Source organism: Numida meleagris, chromosome 3 (assembly GCF_002078875.1).
Source record: "Numida meleagris isolate 19003 breed g44 Domestic line chromosome 3, NumMel1.0, whole genome shotgun sequence".
Classification (NCBI taxonomy): Eukaryota; Metazoa; Chordata; class Aves; order Galliformes; family Numididae; genus Numida; species Numida meleagris.
The window spans coordinates 25,310,323-25,329,420 of record NC_034411.1 but is presented as its reverse complement, the minus strand read 5'-3'; the positions used below and the strand labels follow the sequence as shown (position 1 = coordinate 25,329,420).

Sequence of the window (19,098 nt, the reverse complement as noted above, 5' to 3'; positions counted from 1 at the left end):
AAGCTCTGGAATGAATAACACAGAATATCTATAATTAACCACAGCTAAGGGAATTAAAGTCGGAAGTTGCTATGATAGCATAAAGCCTCTGAAATGATAATGTAAGGAAATGAAAGAAATTTAAATTATTTACAAAAATGCTCCAAACCCTAAACAGATCATCAGTATTAGCGACATCTCAGGTGTGAACTCTATGAATTCATCCCTTTTTCACAAACTGTGAAGTTTGGATCTGATGTGCAGTTGATATTTTTCTTACATGAAATGTATAAGATCTTAAAAAGTTTTATAATAGAATTTATGCTGTCTGGGAAATGGAGACCCAAATCAAATTATAACTCAACAGAAGCAGGAAGGTAAATCTAAATTTGGAAATCAAGTGTGTCAAAGGATCATTGCATTTCAGAGATGATTCATTTTTAGACAAGATTAAATGGATTTCATTTGCATTCATAAAAATAGCTCAGGTTGATCAAAACTACCATACAATCCATTAGGATTTTCTCTAAATTGAAGGAAGGAAGAGAAAAGGTTCAATGAAATGTTCTGAAGTTTATCCTCTCTTGCAGTGAGGCAAGCCTTTTGGTGGAGGCAGGCAAAAACCCAAAAGAGAAGAACGCTCTGATGTGCAGCTGCACCATCTCCTTGGCTCCTTGGAGAAATCGTAAGTGACTGCCAGAACAAGGAACATGTTGAAGTTGGATTTTCTCGCTTCTACGCTTTTTGTTTGTGCATTTGTTAAGTTTATTTCTATTTTGTAATCAGAAATGTAATCCTTGGTATAATCTTTTCTTTTTTTCCTTAAGTTTTCTTGGTAATAATGATTACAAGTAACAATGGCAAACACAAGACATTACTTCTAAGGAAAGCATCAGATCCAAATAATTGAGTTTTCGTGCATAGTTTTAGATTACCCACAGCCTGGGAGAAATTTGAGAAACAGACATTTCTGCTTAACAAGTAATGAGAGTCAGTATTACCCTGCGGGGAGAAGTCTGTCCAGGTGGGTGTTTGTTAAACATGTGAGATTGTGTAACTGCAAGAACCCAACTCGGGTTAAATCTTTTGGAGGTTACACAGTGCTCTGGAACTCCCAAAGGTGCAACATATTTCAGTGAGAAAGGTGTAAGGTTGAATGTGTGGAACTCTCAGACAGTCAAGCAAGAGCGTCCCAGGGGACCACAGTGTTTGACTGCCTGTTAGGATGAGATTCAAGACATGTAAATATTATCTTCCGCTGCAAAAAGTTGTAAGAGCAGCAAAACTGTGAGAGCTGGAAAAGAAAGAATGACAATAGACACCTGAGAGCATTACTGTGCAAAGCTCTTCAGTGGCCACAGGCTCAACTTTCTGATAAAGTGTTTGAAACCTAGAAGCTCCGCAACTGAAGTGTATCAAGTGCAAAGGTGAGTACTCAGCAAACACTTCCAAACACACTGCTGGCACCATCATATCACAATAGGATTCCTAAAATTGGATACCAGCAGGATGCCGGCTATAGAAACAGAAAACCTCAATGTCAGTATATTCAGATTGAGAGGGACCTTTGGATACAGGCTTTGCAGTGGTGTATGTTTATCTAAGATAGGCTGATGTTGGCTGAAACACTATAAACCACTTAATTGTGGTGTTAGAAGGGGCTTGGGAATTTTCACTCCTTGAAAAAACATACTATTTTTTCCAGTTATTACCATATCACTATTGTACCAACACAATGTTTTTTGCAAATCACGAGTAAAAGAAAGTAAGACAGGGTATTTGCAGTGACATCAAAAAGAGTAGGGATATTCAATCTGCAGCAAACATGACTTCCAGGTTTATTTACACTATCTGTGTCACACTGGAATAGGCTTTAGTCAAAATAGCTGGCTCTGGTAGTGGCAGTGTCCTAGTTCTTACCACTATTCCTTCCAGAGGCCCCCTTCCCAGTCCAGAAATATAACAAGGGGAAGACGAGGCCCCCTGGAGAAGGAGGGCTTTTAGAAATGAGCTACTGTCATGACAATTAATCCAGTAATCACTCTTTTCTCCTCACATGTCTGTGACAACACTTGGAAAAAAAGGAGATGAATGGTCTCTGAACTAGTTGGCAATAATAACCCACACTCACTTCCCACATTTCAGCAGCACTCATCTCTTCTGCCAGCAAACTGTGTTGTGTTTAGTCAGTAATTATGCCACTTTTAGAAAGTTCTCGTGTCCTGCTGCGAAGGATGGACCACATCATATTCAGAGGTTCCTGCTCCTAGAGAAAGGTGCGTAGTTTCAAAAGTGGGCATCCCTACTGTAGAGATTCTGACAGAAGTTCAGCAGGGTGGAGGCCTTTGTGCATGCCTGTCTGATACAAATCATGGTCTTGGATAAAGCATAGGCTGTGACTGGCAGTGCAATAGCAAGAGAAGGAACATTAACAGGCGGTACATTTGGGGACTGATATAGAGCCACATATTGCAATTTCTATTCAGGCCTTGTCATACAACTGTGCAGTTCTTGTATCGTGCCCTACTATATACAGAGTCTTAGTTGCTGCTTGGGGTTGAAGTAATGAAAAGAAAAGGTTACACCCTATTTTCAAGCACATTTAACTCGAAACACAAAACCAAAAACATCTGAATTCTAGTGACAGAATTACAAGAAAGTCCCGTGTGAACGGTGATGGAGGCAGGAAGGTGTGACTAAATACATAAAGTCTGGGATTTTTGTTTTCCAAAAGAAAAATAAAGGACTCTATACCCAAAGCAGAAGAAAGTCAGTGGAGCAGAAATCACAAGGGACAAAGTGTCCACTCATCCAGCACTTTCAGATTCAGAGGACAGGGCAATTTAGTGAATCCCAGAGATCAGAAGACAGAATCATAGACAAACTCAAGCAGATTAGGAATCATGCCTGAGTGACTGCAGGAGCAAGAAAAGCAAAGCACGCAGCCCTGAGACACTGTCAAAGCTAGATTTTGAGAAATGAATAATTCCCAGAGAAAGGGGGAAGGGCATGAGGCTGGGGCATATGAACTGTTCTTTCAGAACACTGCGAAGGTGGAGTAAAGTCCAGAGTCCTTGATCAATTTACTGAAGCATCTCATCATATTCTTTTAGAGAAAGATTCACTCATCTCATTTTCTGTTGCTTGAATATTCACTGTTATTTTTCAAAAGAGTTTAAAAAGCAACATGCACAGTAGTCCAAGCAAAATATATTTTTTTTTCCTCAGTCTTTGGGTGGAGAGGAAAGAATCCTGGGGTCAGGATGAGACTATCATAAATGCTGATTTAACAAGTATATGACCCTGTATGAAAGAGCCCAAGAAAGCAGAGATGTGTTTATGTGGCTACAAAGCAAATGCCAGTGAGATTTTCTCTTTTCAGTCCCTGCAGCTTGTACTGTAACAGCAGTAGTTATTTTTCAGGCTGCTACATACCATCAGATTTGAACCAGAAATTAGAGAGAGACAAACAATTGGACCAATCATGTTTCCAATAAAGTCTGCCAGACTATTTCTATTTATTTCAGAAAAAGTATATTCAGTCTGAAGATATTTATAGTAGCTTTTAACAAATTGCTTTTCCATCTAGTTTTAATACCATTCAATTATGTTAACTTTGGTAGAGTCATATATGATTTCTCAGTCTTAAGAATTGGAACAATCAGGTCAATGTCTTCTCATTAATTATTAATTTCCTAAGGGCCTAGAGGCTTGTCACAGTTGAGGCCGATATGCCCTGCTGCTAATGCCATAGCAAAAAGGCAGTCGTTAAGTATGTAAGTCATTAAGTCCATAGCATCAGCAAATAATCACTGTTTCTATATACCTGCAGCACTGTAAGACAGGCCTCTGTGTTTGGAAAATACAGTTGCACTTACCCACATTATTTTAAAATTGATTTCAAGATATTCTGTGGAACACAATCTGAACACATATTTTAAAAAAACATAAGTACAGATTAAGGCAACAACTGAAGAAGTGCATCTGTCTCTGTAGTTAAAGCCTACTAAATTAAATGTTAAAAATTTCTCTCAGACTGGAAATCATATCCCTGTGTGTGGTCACAGAAGAAAGCTCAGTAAATTCTGGCTTGGTGGGTGAGTCAGCGTGAGTCATCAACAGAAATACCGTCCTACGTTATACGAAGCTGCAAGGTACATTTAGAAACATTCCGCAGTAACAAAATAATGCCGTCCTCCTGCTTTTTGTCTAGATGACACTAATGACACTCCCAACTTTCCTAAAATACTGTAAGCATCCTTACCTCAACATGTGAGGTTAAAAAAAAAATCCCTCTTTATTTTGCTGTTTTCAATAAGCAAAGCCAACACAAATATGAAAAGCCTTTGGGTAAGCCTCAGGTTGCACATGAAGTCATTTACATAGCTGCATTACACTGACTGACAACTGAGCAACACCTGCTTTTCAGGTGGATTTCTGATTACTTGAGTGAGACATGCTGGGTTTATTTTTAGCTCTTCCAATTTTAATTGTTTCCATCACTCAAAATTTCAAGCAGGTAATAAGATACTATGACAAATGAAGATATTTAGCCAACATCACGAACTGTGTAATTGTAAGGTTGAAACTATTCCTGTTTTCTCCTCTTCCACTTTTCTTAATTTCTGTGGAAAAGGTTTATTTTTCTACTCCTTATATTTCATTTTCCTCCAAAACATATTTTATTCTGTTCCCGCATGTCCTTCTGTATACGATTTCCGAACATATCGTAACTATACAGCTACAACAGAAACAGGTTTTTTCACTACTTCTCATATTAATTTTGAGAGCTCTAATATTTACTCTAGCACTGCTCAAGATGAAGAAAATTTCACATGTAACATGGCTGTACTCGCAGTCTAGAGTACGGAACAGCAGGGCATTCACAGAGAGCTATTTGGCCAGCTGAACACCTTGAACTCCAGTCTGGAAACCAAATCCACTGCTGCAGTTAGTCATCCCTCTGGATCCCGCTTATCCCAGTGATGCCACACAGATGCAGCCAGATTCACATCAGCTAATCTAGTTACAAAACAGAGGCCCTGTTCCTATCAGATATGTTAAAATCCATGTAAACAGAAATGGCTTAACCTCTTATTTTAAACTGCAGACTCTTTTTTTTCCACTGTTCTTCCAATAGCTTAGCAAATGCATTCTGAATTTGTCCTCTCATTATCTCAAAGGGAGGATGTTTCCTGGATTTGCTCCTAACCATTGTGTTTTGGTTCACTAATCAATTCTTTTCCTAGCCAAGTTTTCTATGTATCATCTACTTAGCATTGCAGACAACTAATACTGTGATTCATTCAGTGTTGCTTTATGTAGTAGTCTTAGCAAAAACTTATGGCTTTATTATTCTTTAATTACATATTATGTTAACTCATACACTAAGTAAAAGAGGGTACAGTTGCTTGTGCTGCTGCCACCGATTGTTTCGATTTTTTTAAGGCATTCATTGTATTCGGAACTTGTCTATTAAATAATGGCCTTTGAGATGCCAGATGAAGGAATGCCAGTTTTGTGAATCCATTTGAATTCACGAGTGAATTATTGTCAATGGGAGAAGCAGCCCTAAGCACACCTTGCAAAATGGCAGAGGCTCTCTGAAGACTTTACAAGAAGCTCTGAGGGCAAAGGATATTGTGTCAGAGGCACTTTTGTGTTGGGTTTGGCTTCCTGTCTGAAAGTGCAACCACAAGGACAAATTCAAAGATGCATTTAGCTAATTATCTACACTGTATACTCACTGGGCAGTCAGAGGTAACAATTTTGCACATACAGACTAAATATTTCAGCATTCAACCCAAGTCACTGTCAAATCAATGTTTTATTCCAACTGCTCTTGTAGGATGTTGCTGTGTTTTGGACATTTGCTGCTGTAAACAGTGGAAACTAGAAAAAGTTTTCCGCAGACAAACTGATTATTGTAGATATGTATGTACACAGTACACACTTGCACACACTTAGGTACCTTTTTAGAACATATTCTCAGCAGATAGCCTGTCAACAAAGGGTCAATATTCAATATACTTTTCATATTTAAGTACTTATTCAAAAATGTAAAGCAGTGCCTATTTTTGTAAAATCATTTTCAAATGTTATTGGAAGCAACTCTCAGTCTTCTGACGCATTACTCTTTCTTCTGCATTCCCTACAACTAAACTGGGTCGATGAGCAATAATTTAAGCTATAAAAGCTGAGGCAAATTCCCGATCTCCTTATGCTTTCTATCAGCAACTGAATCTCACATTTATGTAATTTTTGAGGATTTTATGTCTAAATTTGCTAAAAGTAAGGGAAATTCACTCTTGTAACCATACAACAGATACAGAACAGAGGATTTGACAAAGATGATTTAACATCTGGCTGAAGTAGATGACAAAATAAACAACAATTCTTGAGATACCTTTGCCGGAGGATTCCTCTTCCCTCAGAGCCTGAAGGAAGTACATGGGATTTCCTTTTGTTTCTTTTCTTTCACCACAAATTATCCCAGAAGAAACCTCAAAATTGATGTGCACAGACTCACTCCTGAAAACTTCAAGTCAGACCCGTGGAGCTGGAGAGAGTATGAGTAATTCAGTGAGTGAGTTCACAAACTGAAAAACCACAGGTGTTTTCCTTCTCTCCCTTAGATGCTCTCAGGTGCTCTTAAGAGTGAATTTCTCTGCCACATGAAAGAGGCACAATTCCTGCTCTGTATCTCACCTACTCTGGAAATGAAAGTTCTAATCTCCCTGAGTGCTCTGGTAGCGTTGTGAATGAGAGCTGCAGCCAGCCTCCACTCACTCTCATTCAGGCCATCTGAATGGGTGAGATGCACTTGTTGCCAGGTCTTTGGTATCTCTTGAATTTGCTACTTGATTGAACTACACAGATACTGAACGTGTACCCAGAAAAGCATTTAGGCATGTCAGTGCAATGAGAGAATTCTGGCATGACTCTGGATGTGGCAACTCTGGCCTTTGTGACTGGGTGATGGGATGATACTGCAAGATTTCAGGAAGGCTTATTCCAAGGACTTAGGGCTTTAATCTTAAAACTACATGTAGTCCCTGCACTATGGCACATAGCATTGATTTTTCTCGTTTAAGTCATTCCTGAATTTGCTTATTCAGAATGATTTCTTGTCATTCTATCTAAATACCTGTGGATGAACTTAGCTTGTATTTTTGTATTCTGTGTCACTGTTAGAAAGGGACTAGTAAAGGCTTTTTCTATTCTAGCACCAGGAGGATTTCCTAAGATGAAAATGCTGAGTAATCTTGGTCATTTTCCAGTATGCTGCTTCATTTAATGTAATTTAGAGCATCATTTTCATGCCTGCAGCATTTAGGTAATCACTAGCTAAGAGCTGCTGATAGCATCAAACATTTGGCTCTGCCATACAGACCTACTGCTGCATTTTCTAGCTTTGATAAATTGTATGTCAAAATCAGGTACAAGTGTTTGTTTCTAATCAAAAAAAGAGAGAGAATGAAAAGATGGAAGCAAGCCCCAGAGCAACAGATCAGACTGAAGTTTTTTGTTAATTAATGCTATGTAAACCATCTGTTTTAGCACAAAATGTTAAATTATCTTTTAGCATCCCTTAGCCTTCTTTATTTATTTGATTAAAAAAAAAAAAGTAATTCTAAAAGCAAAAATGAACAATGGTAGAATCAAATTAAGCTTGTTCACTGACAGTGACCCTTTACTCTGGCTGGCAATATTTAATATTACTTTGAGAATTCTTGCACAAATACAATGACTATACAAATACAAATGTAGGGCAGGAGATCTGACAGTATTTCACAGGCCGATGTGTAACTTCTTTGATTGTATGCATATACATGTGTAGTTCTGATTAAAAAAATAAACATAGGTTTGACTGAAAATACCTGATGCTATCTGAGTTAGTTCACACGCATAATTTCCACCCTTAAGCCTATGACATTAACCACGGCTTAGCTCAGGCTGCTGCAGCTACAGGCAGAGAGTGCAGAGGGGCAGGGCGCTGGAGGCTTGGATGTGAGACTGAAAGCCTAGAGGTGCATGGGTGATGGTGAGGTCCATAGAGTACATCTGTATCTGAAAGACAGCTACATACATGCCAGATGCTTTGTTTTCTTTATGCACATCAATATGTTCACATAGACTGACTGTGGGCAGTGTTAATGTCTTGAAAAGAAAATGGAAGCAGCTGAGTGAGCTTTTACTGGGTGGGAAAATAGGAGGCATTGAGGAGGTAGCAGTAGAAACTGCAGATTATATATGCTGAGGGAAAAAAATTGCATCAAACATGAGCATGTAAGAGCTGCTGGGTGTCCCAGTGCATAGTGCTGAGCCAACATTGTTCTGCTCTCTGAACTGATTGATGAGCAGATTTGACATTCAGCAGCTCTAGCCGCAACAGGCAATGACCAATTTTGGAGGGAAGACAATACACTGGGGAAGAGGTACTGGGCATTCAGTATGGTTGGGGTAAGGCTAGCTCTGGCTCAAAGCCACATCCCGAGTCTTTTCCCAGCCAGTTTGGCACAGAATTGCTCTGTGGTATAAGCACCGTCCTTCACTAGATGTTACTGATGGTTCAAACCCATTAATGAAAGACTTGTTTGTGCAGCAATTTTTGTACAGAAAGTGTGAGGGCACTGGAAAATGGGATAAGAGGAGGTCTGTGCTGCTTGCAGACTGAGACAATGAGGTGTGTGGGATGGTAGAACTGCCTACGAGACTTCCCTGTACAGCACTGTGGGAACTGAGCAACCAGCAGGCTTCCCTGATGGCGTGCTGATACCCATGCTTTCCTGCTGACAGCTGCTTTGCTTCGAGGCCAGGGCAGAGTGGGCAGCCATTGCAAGGACCTAGGGGCAGGGACACTCAGCCAGAAGACAGTGCAGTGGAAACCGATGCATGTAAAAATGCTTAATTATGCAGTGCTTAATGATATACATTATATCTAAATGTACAGAACAATGAGTAGGAGTAGCCTAAGTTGTCTGCAAACTAAAAAAAAATTCCTCAGTAAGTGAATTTTATCTTATACATTTGTTTTTTCTCTTCCTTTTTTGGAAATCCAAAATGCTTCTTTTGCAAATTCACATAGCTGTTGATTTGCTGAGTTTATTTTGCTGAGAAAAGCCCTCCCAAAAGACTAAAACCGGTGAGCTTTATTTCTTCTCACATCACTGATTCATCGCTTGCTCTCCTCCCCCAAGATTTACAGTACATCAGGACCTGACCGGAGGAGTTGTCTGTCATACTTCCAGTTAATCAATGACCTACTTTATTATTACATTTAAAGCATGGGTTCACAGAGAGGCTTTCTGCATTGAGTGAAGATCCGATCAATGGCTGGCATGAAGGACACTGCAGGGAACAGAGCTATGGAACAGAGAGCAGTTTTTACTAAATGTTATTTCATGACACCTTCCCTTGGTAGTCTAGTCTATTTTAGGTACAATAGGATGTCATAATTCCAGTTACTTTTTCAAATATACATGCACAGGCGGTGGAAATGTACTGAGCATTGAACTGTTCATGTAAACGTTAGCCCATTGCAGAAAAAAAAGGAAAATTTTATTCACCTTCAATTAGTTTTATGCATCTTCTCAGGTATAACTGCAAGTATGTTGCAACTCAGTCAATCTTAAGAAGTTAAAGGGAAGCATCCTGAAAAAGGCTCTATACTGGACTAACAGACTGACATAACTCTTCTATGAAACTAATTTAATGAGATTGCTACCATTTTTTGGTGGACCTCTTCCTTGGTGTATACTGTATCATAAATACTTTGTTTCATTACAAAATTAATCATTTATTACTTCTACACAGCTCTGCAAAACTGCGATGAGAAGAGAAATGAATTGGATTCTCCTCTCTCTCATGCATCACCAAGAGAATTACCACTGTTTTTATTATTTGTGCTACATATAACCTGTATATCTGTATCACCCAGTTATGCTTTTGCAACTTCATTTAGCCAGTAGCTTCAGTGAACTTATATTATCCTAACCAGAGACAGAAATCATCTATGCACAGGTGTAGCAGAAGAATGATTCAACAGAACTTCTTTTGTCACTAACAGCGTGAGAGTTGGAAAGATTGCAGTTTGAGTGTGAAATCCAGGCTGAGTTTAGACAGTTGTTAACTGAGTGATGTCTTCAGTCTGGGCTCATCTCATGGAGCTGTAGGCAAATATTTGTCTCGATCAGAAGAGTAAGTAGTAACCTTCATGTCTGCATAGACTATTGTGAGTGGCAGACCGAGTCAGTCCACCTCAGGTCTGATGCATTTTCTAAAGGTATCTATCTTTCTCCTTGAGTCAACACAGGAAGCCTAGTGAGACCCTGTTCCTAACCAGACACCTCTGGAAGCCTTAGCATTAGCTGTTTTCTGCCAAAGCATTCATGCAGTCAAGGAGTGGTCCTGACATGGAGGTAGAGAGAGAACTGATAGAACCTCTGTCTGTTGGAAGAAAAAAGAGAAATTCCCTCTAATCTTATGCCACTGATGACTTCCCCGGCACTTCTGAAATGAAAACTACTGCACTTGAAACTTGTGGGTTTTCCAACAGAGAAAGCGTTTACTGCTGGAAGCAGCTTTCTAGTGATAGTGAGCACTATTCAGGGGAATGGAATCTTGCAGAGCCTGAAGAGGTACATGTTAATGAAACTGAGGTGAAACCCACTTTGCTTTCAGGATTTTGGTTCCTGCCCAGAGGAACCCCTAAAGGGAGCAGTTTCAACACTTGCAGTTGATACTCTACAAAGCAAAACCTCCTTACATCATCTACCTGACCTGTTGTTCTGCAGCTTGAAGTAAAACAGCCATCCAAAAGTGCTACAGGAGACAGACATTTGCTACTCCTTCCTCAAAGTCAGAGTTGTTTGGGGATAGGTAAAAAGATGAAAAAGAACTGACAGTACCCAGCATCTCCTGTTCTGCCTTCCTGATACCTATATTTAGACATGACATTGTGCAATTCTATCACAGGTGACATAAAGATTCAGGTGATGCCTTTAAAACGGGGTTTTAATAAGAGTAAGGTAAAGAGCTGCCCTCTCTGCTGGGATTCGTTATATGGAGAGAGGAGCTTCTGACAAGGCACCAAAATATTCAGAGAAGCTTTATCCGTTCAGACAAATGTCAATGCTTAAAGCCAAGCAGCTCAGTGAGCATTCCAGTTTCAGGTTCTTGTTAGCCATGTGGTTTTGGCCTTTTGCCAAATAGTATTTCAGAAAAATGTCTTGGTATATAAGCATACGATTGTAACATGCCTCACTTTAAACTAAGTGGTAACAGGAAAACATGGGAGGACAGTGGAGGAGTGGTTAAATTGGGTTGCTAGGGTGTTACGAGGATGACTTTGAGATTGTTCCAAAGAATGTCTCCTCTCAAAGCTGTAAACACACAGTTGGGCTGAGGAGTCAAAAATAGACAAATGAGATTTTGGTGACGTTGCTCTGTGGTGTGCCAGAAGTGAGTGTGTCTTAACTGTCTTAGCTCAAAGGGCTCCAAAGATCAGTGAGGCCTTGAATGATGATTAGTATGAAATTTATATGACAAGATTATGCAGAAAGAGAGTCAATTTATTTAGTTGTAAACTGAATAATTAGATATGGAAATTAGTAGCTATGTGTCACATAAAGCTATCATTTTGAGAATAACCTCATTGTAAGAACTGATCTAAACAGAAAAAAATCAAGGAACAACTGAAGAGAAAGAAACACATTTAACAAAGCAATAAAATGATACTGAAATGACTGTATTACACTGAAATGATAATCTGCTCCCACACTCCAACTACGTATTTGTTCAAAGTCTGATATGTTAAGTCTCCATTAAGACTGATTTTTCCTGGACAGCTCAGATCCACTTCCATGGAGCAAGCCATTTTCCTACCACTGTTGCATAGAAAAGAGCTGCTGATGGTCTGCTTCACTCAAAGCATGGACAAACTTGTCAGGAACATATAATTCCTTCAAAATGCATCAAACTTATTAGTCAGCTGTTTAGTTAAATGCAAGACCTTTTCACCCCTTTCTTTTTTCTACAACTGTCCTATCTTGAGACAAAGGTGTTTTCCTACTAAAGACATGCAAGTTAAAAAGAGGGTCCTGCTCTGCGGTATCATGATATCACCTCAAGCACTGTGTGCAAGTTTGGGCACCCCAATATAAAAAGGACATAAATATATTTATAAATATAATATAAGGAGAGGCCTCATGGCAGCCTGCAGCTCCTCACAGGGAGCAGAGGGGCAGAGCTGAATTCTGCTCTCTGGTGACAGCAACAGGACCTGAGTGAAGGGAATGGAGCTGTGTCAGGGGACGGTCAGGTGGGGGTTAGGGAAAGGTTCTGCACCAGAAGGTGGTGAGCACAGAACAGGCTCCCCAGGGCAGTGGGCACAGCTGCCAGAGTTCAGGGAGCCTTTGGACAGCACTCTCAGACACAGGGTTTGAATGCTGGGTGATGCTGTGTGGAGCCAGGGGTTGGACACGATGATCCTTGTGTGTCCATTCCAACGTGGGATATTCTGCAATTTGGTGATTCTAGAAGTGCTGTAGTGTTTCCCACATCTATTCCCTATTTTAAGGTGACAGAGAATCTCTCAGGCTGATGTTGATAGAGAATGGCTTCCAGCAGGCTGTGGTATAAAGTGTCTCCAAATCTCAACCTTCTCTCTTTTGTACTTCTTGCTCTTTAAGTTATTCTCACCTCTTTAAGCAATACAGAGAATGTACCTGAAAGTCTGCTAGTAGCAATAGGAGTTTCCAGTTTTTAACCACTCCTTAAGTGTTGAGTATCCTGAGCACTCACTGGACCACTGGACATTTAAGCTCCTCTGCATCTTCTGCAGCTAGCACTACTGAGCATCCTAGGGAACTGACATCTGCACTTCATTGTACATGTGCAGAACAGTGAGGAATGGAGCTGCCTTCTGCATTGCTGATGACTCAGGACAGCATTCCTTAGCTTCCTCAGGTTTGAATGGCCTCCCATAGGCAAAGAGCCTCCAGGATCTGTTTCTAGTAGGGCTTGTGCAGCCTGCAGAATATTTACTTGCATAAGAAGAACAGCAAGAACAGTTAGCCCTGGAGAAATGGGGATTACATGCTGGCAGTCAGAATGAGGTATTTTTGGACAGCTGTTGACACGCTTAGGCTACCTCACAGCACCAATGTGCATCTGGACCAAGGCATCCAGAATCCCAGACCAGAGATGTGACCACAGCTGCCTCAGTCAGAGCAGAAAACCTACCAGAAATTTAGGAAAGACACCATCTTTCGCCAGCGCTTACACAACTTGGTTCTACAAGAACCAAAGGTTGAATATAAACCTCAAGGGTTTATCTCAATTTTCTATGGCAGCAATGTTAATCCAAATGGTTACTTTGATTTATACAGAACTGCTGATTTACTCTGTCATAATGTTAAGCAAAAAGATCCACTGGAAATGCACCAATAAAAATTACAACAAAGGCCAATTAGGCTATTTTCCCTCTGATTTATTCACACAAAGAACATTTTAAAAGGTGAATTGCTGACTGAGGCACCACTCCAGCTGGGATGAGGATAATTTGGGGTTGGTTGCTGTAATAGCTTCTAAGTGAAATTCATTTTCAGCCACTAGTACAGTTCTAACAGATTTTCATCTGCACTTTTAATAAAGCAATTATAAAACATAGTCTCCAGTAGGTGAAAGTGTCCAAAGCTGGGACAGAAATTAATAATGTAATAGAGTGAGGAACCTAGGGTCCAGATAAAGTGCCTTGGAATTAGAAATGCTAACAGCTTGCCTTGCCGATAACTGGATTGGTACAACTGTGGGCACAGTGGTGTGCCGCAAAGCCCATACAGCACTTGAAGTCCCTCCAGAACCAGGAAGCCAGCCCTACTGCATGTCCAGGCCTTCTCAGCACCATGCACTCTTTTACAAAATGCAGGAAGTAGGACTGCTGCAGTCATTTAACAATGCTGGTATCTTGCCAAAAAGGACTAGGTTTATGATGATGGAAATATTTTATTCCTGCTTTTGAAAGGGTTCATTGACTTGGGACGAGACCTAATATTTAAATTGAGACTTTCTCAATTTTTTCACTTTTTGAGTGTCTCAAGAAGTCTGAAAATTTTGATTACAGCTGTGGTGAAACAGGGAAGATTTCAAAATACCTTGCAAATTTCAGGAATATTCTGTTGATCAAAAAGCTATTCAAAGGCCACAATTCCATGCAGGATATTAATTTATAAAGAAGCAGCGTAGGTCAGAGGAAGGCATAAATGAATTGTCACATTGGAAAATTCTGCTGTGAGTAAAGAGTTCTAGAGATATCTTTAATTTCTAATACACTTAATTTCTTAGAATAACCTTTCATTCTTTCAAAGAACCTATTTGCTTATACAGAAATATTGGGCAAATCTTTTAATTTTACTGTACTACAGGTTACATATTTATACAAATATCTGTCCACTCTTACAAGAAGTTTACAACTGAAACCACTGGTGTTTGTAGAGTATTTAAAATACTTGTATGTCACTGAGTGAGAAATTGGTAGTGTTTGCCGCTAGTTATTTGCTATCTTCTTTCTTCACATACTTTAGTCAAGTAATGCACGCATAGAAGAATAAAAGTAGCTAGTATTGCTTCCCTTAAGACAAACCAGTCTTCTTTCTTGCACCTCTCAATCTCGCCCTGCAACTTTGGCTGTCTGCCAGGCGAGTTAGTGTTGCTATCATGTAGGCTACTGTAACTCTTGAATCATTTCACTAAATTTAGATCCTTGTCTCGGAATTGCCTCCCAACATTTAAATGGAACATACAAAGATGATTTTTGGGTTTGGTGTGGTTTTCTTCTTAAAAAGGATATACGCTTTTAATTTGGTTTTCTTACTTTTCCAGTAAAAAGGAGATATTATTCACAGTTACTCATTCAATAACATTAATTCTACCTAGTTAAGAGGAGCTTTCATAACATTACGTACATTTAACAGGATGTCTGAGAACCAGGGTACAAAAGAAGCTTGCAGAATGTTTGCTTTAACTCTTCTGCTAGACAAAAAGAGAAACGCACTCCATGACTGTGCAGCTCAGCATTGTAAAACCCAGAACACAGTAGCTGTGGCAGTATTGCCTCTTCACAGGACAGGCCCATAATAGTTAGGAGAGTGACATTACATCTAACAGGTATCAAAGACCTGTTTGGCTTATTTTGTTCTGTTCTCTCACTGAAAGTGCTGGAGAAGAGGAGGCTGAGGGGAGACCTTATCGCTCTCTATAACTACCTGAAGGGAGGTTGTAGTGAGCTGGGGGTCAGCCTCTTCTCTCTTGTAACTAGTGACAGGACGAGGGGGGATGGCCTCAAGTTGCGCCAGGGGAGATTTAGGCTGGACATTAGGAAATACTACTTTTCTGAAAGAGTGGTCAGGCGCTGGAATGGGCTGCCCAGGGAGGTGGTTGAGTCACCGTCCCTGGAGGTGTTCAAGAAACATTTAGATATAGCGTTGAGAGACATGGTTTAGTGGGGTTATTGGCAGTAGGTGGATGGTTGGACTGGATGATCTTGTAGGTCTTTTCCAACCTAGCTAATTCTATGATTCTAAGATTTGAGAAACTGGAAGTGTCCAGCAAACCAGCTTTAAAGTTGTGCCTCATCAAGAAGAGGAGTCAGGAAACCAGCATGGCTGAGCAAAGACCTGCAGGTCAAACTGAGGGAAAGAAGGAAAATACTGGCAGATAGGTGGCCTGGAAAGAATACAGGGATGCTGTCCAGACATACAGAGATGAGATCAGGAAAGACAAGGTGCAGATAGAACTGAACTTGGCGGGGGATGTTAAAAACGGGAAAGGGTGCTATAGGTACACTGGTCAGAAGAGACAGGCCAAAGAGAGCATCCCCTCTCCGTTAAATGAGAAGGGAGAACTGGCTTCAACAGACATGGAAAAGGCTGAGCTACTCAGTGACTTCTTTGCCTTGGTTTTCACTGGCAGTCAGGCTTCTTGTGTCTCTCCTGTCCCTGAACCACTGGGTAGAGGTCAGGAGAGCAAAATCCCTCTCACAGTAAGAGCAGAGCAAGTCTCACATCACCTTATGAGGCTAAATATATACAAGGTTATGGGGCCAGATGATGTGTGTCCCAGGGTCCTGAAGGAACTGGCTGATGTGGTTGCTAAGCCACTTTCCATCCTATCTGAAAAGTTGTGGCTGTCAGGCAAAGTCCCTGGTGACTGGAAAAAGGGAAACATCGCTCCCATTTTCAAGAAAGGGAGAAAGGAAGACCTATGGAACTACAGGCCAGTGAGCCTCACCTCTGTGCCAGGGAAGATCATGGAGTGGATCTTCCTGGAAAAGATGTTAAGGCACATGCAAAATGAGGAGGTGATGTGAGACAGCACACCTTCACCAAGGTCAGATTCTTATGGTGCTCTTTGGCTGATTTCACACTTTGTCTTTGAATTGACTTTCTGACTAGTTTATGGTATGACTGTGTTATGATGAACTCTGCAGGCAGTGTGAAATCCATCAAGTTAGTCATTGTGAGCTGATATCTGGCAAATACACACCAATTCATTTGGGGTGAGAATGAACCAGTGTCCGACTGAGAATGACACAGTATCTGACCAGCAGCAGGAGAGCCTCAAGCTTGGAAGGCATTACTTACTTTCTGATGTGAAAACTTAAGCTCACAGAAAATCACACAAACACTGGGGAACATACATGACTTTAGGGCAATTCTCAGAGAAGTCCTCATTTTCTGAGCTAAGCCACATGCCGTCACGTTTTCCTGGAGGGATATTAAAACAAAGGTGTTTAGCAAAGGATAAGATCATGGCTGTTGTTCATTATACGTTATACATACAGGTATCTGCTCGTTTATAGAAAATTCCCTGCTATACATTTCCGTGAGTTGAAAATAAAAACACCCTGCAGAATTGGATAAATGACTAACTAAACAAGATTTATGGAAATACATATGAAAGCTTCAGTTGTAAACAGCTCCACGTGGAGACAAACAACCCCACAATTCTCTTAGGGACAGGTATGTGAAGGTCCTGCTGCTGTACTGAAGCAAACAATACTTCTGTAGGATGGACAGAAAGTTTGGAATGAGCTATGGTTAATTCCTAAAACTCCATACATTGCTTAGGGTGCTAACAGCTGATTCCACTCATGTTTTTTTGTTCTTACAATGCATGGTTAATATTCACTCAGTAACTGTGTCAGCTACATTTGTTTTATTCTATATAATAGCACAGTTTATTCCAGAAATACATACTGTAGCATTCTTTACATTTTTCTCTGAAGCATCTGATATTGGCCAGGGTCAGATCCTAGATTTTTTTGACCAGTTTGGCAATTCTTCCTTGTTTGATTAAACAAAGTCACAACATTTTCCTTGTATATGGCAAACAGCCACACTTGAAATTTAGAAAAAAATGTTAGCAGTATTTACTCCAAAAGAATCTGAACAAGCTGTAATATATATCCATACATACAGTCATGAACATACATAAAAATATGTCTATAGAGAACACTATCTGAAATACCACCTTCTCTAAGGTAAGGGATAGAAATCAGCTTGTGCTGAGCTCACACTATAGTAGCAGAAGGAAGGGGAATTTTGGCTTCTGTCTATAAAAAAGAAACCTTACAAAAACAGAGTTAATATTTTCAGTGCCTGTGAACAGCAACTCTCATGCTTCATGCCTCAGCTGAGAGCATGAGGCACTCCATAGAGAGAAATCCTAAATGGGTGCTGTAGAGATGTCTGAGAAGCTCAAATCCAAGTCCATTGGTGTAGCATCTGAGCTTTCTGGCTAGTAAGGAAATCTCAGTGAAGTTTTATGTTTATGGAAAGAGGTGTGAAATGATTCACTCAAGATGAAGTACTGAATTTATCAGTGACCAGAAGCTTCAAGCATCTTGCCTGAAAACAACCTGAACTTCAAAGACAATCTCTGTCATTGGCTTGTTCTGTTTAACTCTATTAAACTCTATTAATTCTTTAATTGCATGATTCAGAAGTCTTCTTCCTTTCAAGGAGAGAAGATAGAACGTTCAGCTAGAGTTGAATATGAACCTCAACTTCATCTTGAAGATCCACATTTTGCTGAAGAGAGTTTATTTCAATTTAGATCTGAATTTTACTTCTCATCTCCTTTAGCATTTAAAAATGCTCAGACATCTGGAAGGAAGACCTTTAATTCTTGCAGCATCTACATGTGGATCTGAATTTAAAACCATAGCTGACATGAACCCATGTCAGTCTTTGCATTCTCTAGCACAGCTTTATCATGCAATTACACTTTCAGGGAACAGGTCTTTCATCTCCCTGTGTTTTATATGGCCCAGACTACAACATAGTGTTTTCCACATGCCAGAGCTGAATTGTCAGCTTTAATAGTAATTTCACCAACCAAGTCATTGAACTGGCCAATGTCATTCATGATTACATTCTACCATGACATTTGGACTTGGTTTGAATTAGATTAGATAAAACTTTATTGCCAAAGCAAAACAAATCACTTTAATATGCAAGCTGGATGCTATCTGAAGCGTGGTTATTATTTTTTCTTTCTGTAAGGCCTGTTTTTTTTCAGTACCATAAATATCCTTACAGTGCAGTTTGAGATCATCTGCACTAGCAGAAATCCCTAGTAAAATATCATTTACTCTGTCAGTTTAGGGAGGTATCCTAACGTAATTCCAATGTACTAAAAAATATCGGGCAATAACCTCATCTTTATGACATGGAAAAGGACGAAAGAGTCCAAAGGAAGATCTTAAAGTCTTTCTTCCAGTCTTGGGAAAGATTCCTGATGAGTATAAACTGGAGATGTTGTTTGATGACCCTTAACAAAGTGAACAGCAGAAGTCACAGCATGGTAATGCTGGTGAGTGGACATGGGTCTATTGGGTTAATTAAATTGCACTGCTGGTGGAAGCCCAGTGTTGCGAGGGCAGAAAGCTGGAATTCCTGCAGTAAGGTGGAAATCAGGCAAAATAAAAATCCTTTATGATACATCTACCTATCAAAAACTGTTACAATTACTAAAGATAAGAGCAAGAGACTAAAAACAGTCATTTAAATACAAGTTAATTTTTTGAAAATATTTTTCCACTGAACTTCATTCTTC

The 19,098-nt window shown here is 39.9% G+C and overlaps 1 long non-coding RNA gene across 5 annotated transcripts in view; it reads left to right on the top strand.

Moving 5' to 3' along the window:
• The window catches only part of LOC110396867, a 64,137-nt gene that overhangs the window by 8,327 nt on the left and 36,712 nt on the right, over positions 1–19,098 (top strand). For 3 of the 5 annotated variants that reach the window (XR_002437324.1, XR_002437323.1, XR_002437326.1), the window contains exon 3: positions 570–664. This is a non-coding gene — a long non-coding RNA (uncharacterized LOC110396867). The other 2 variants (XR_002437325.1, XR_002437322.1) reach the window with 2 other exon arrangements.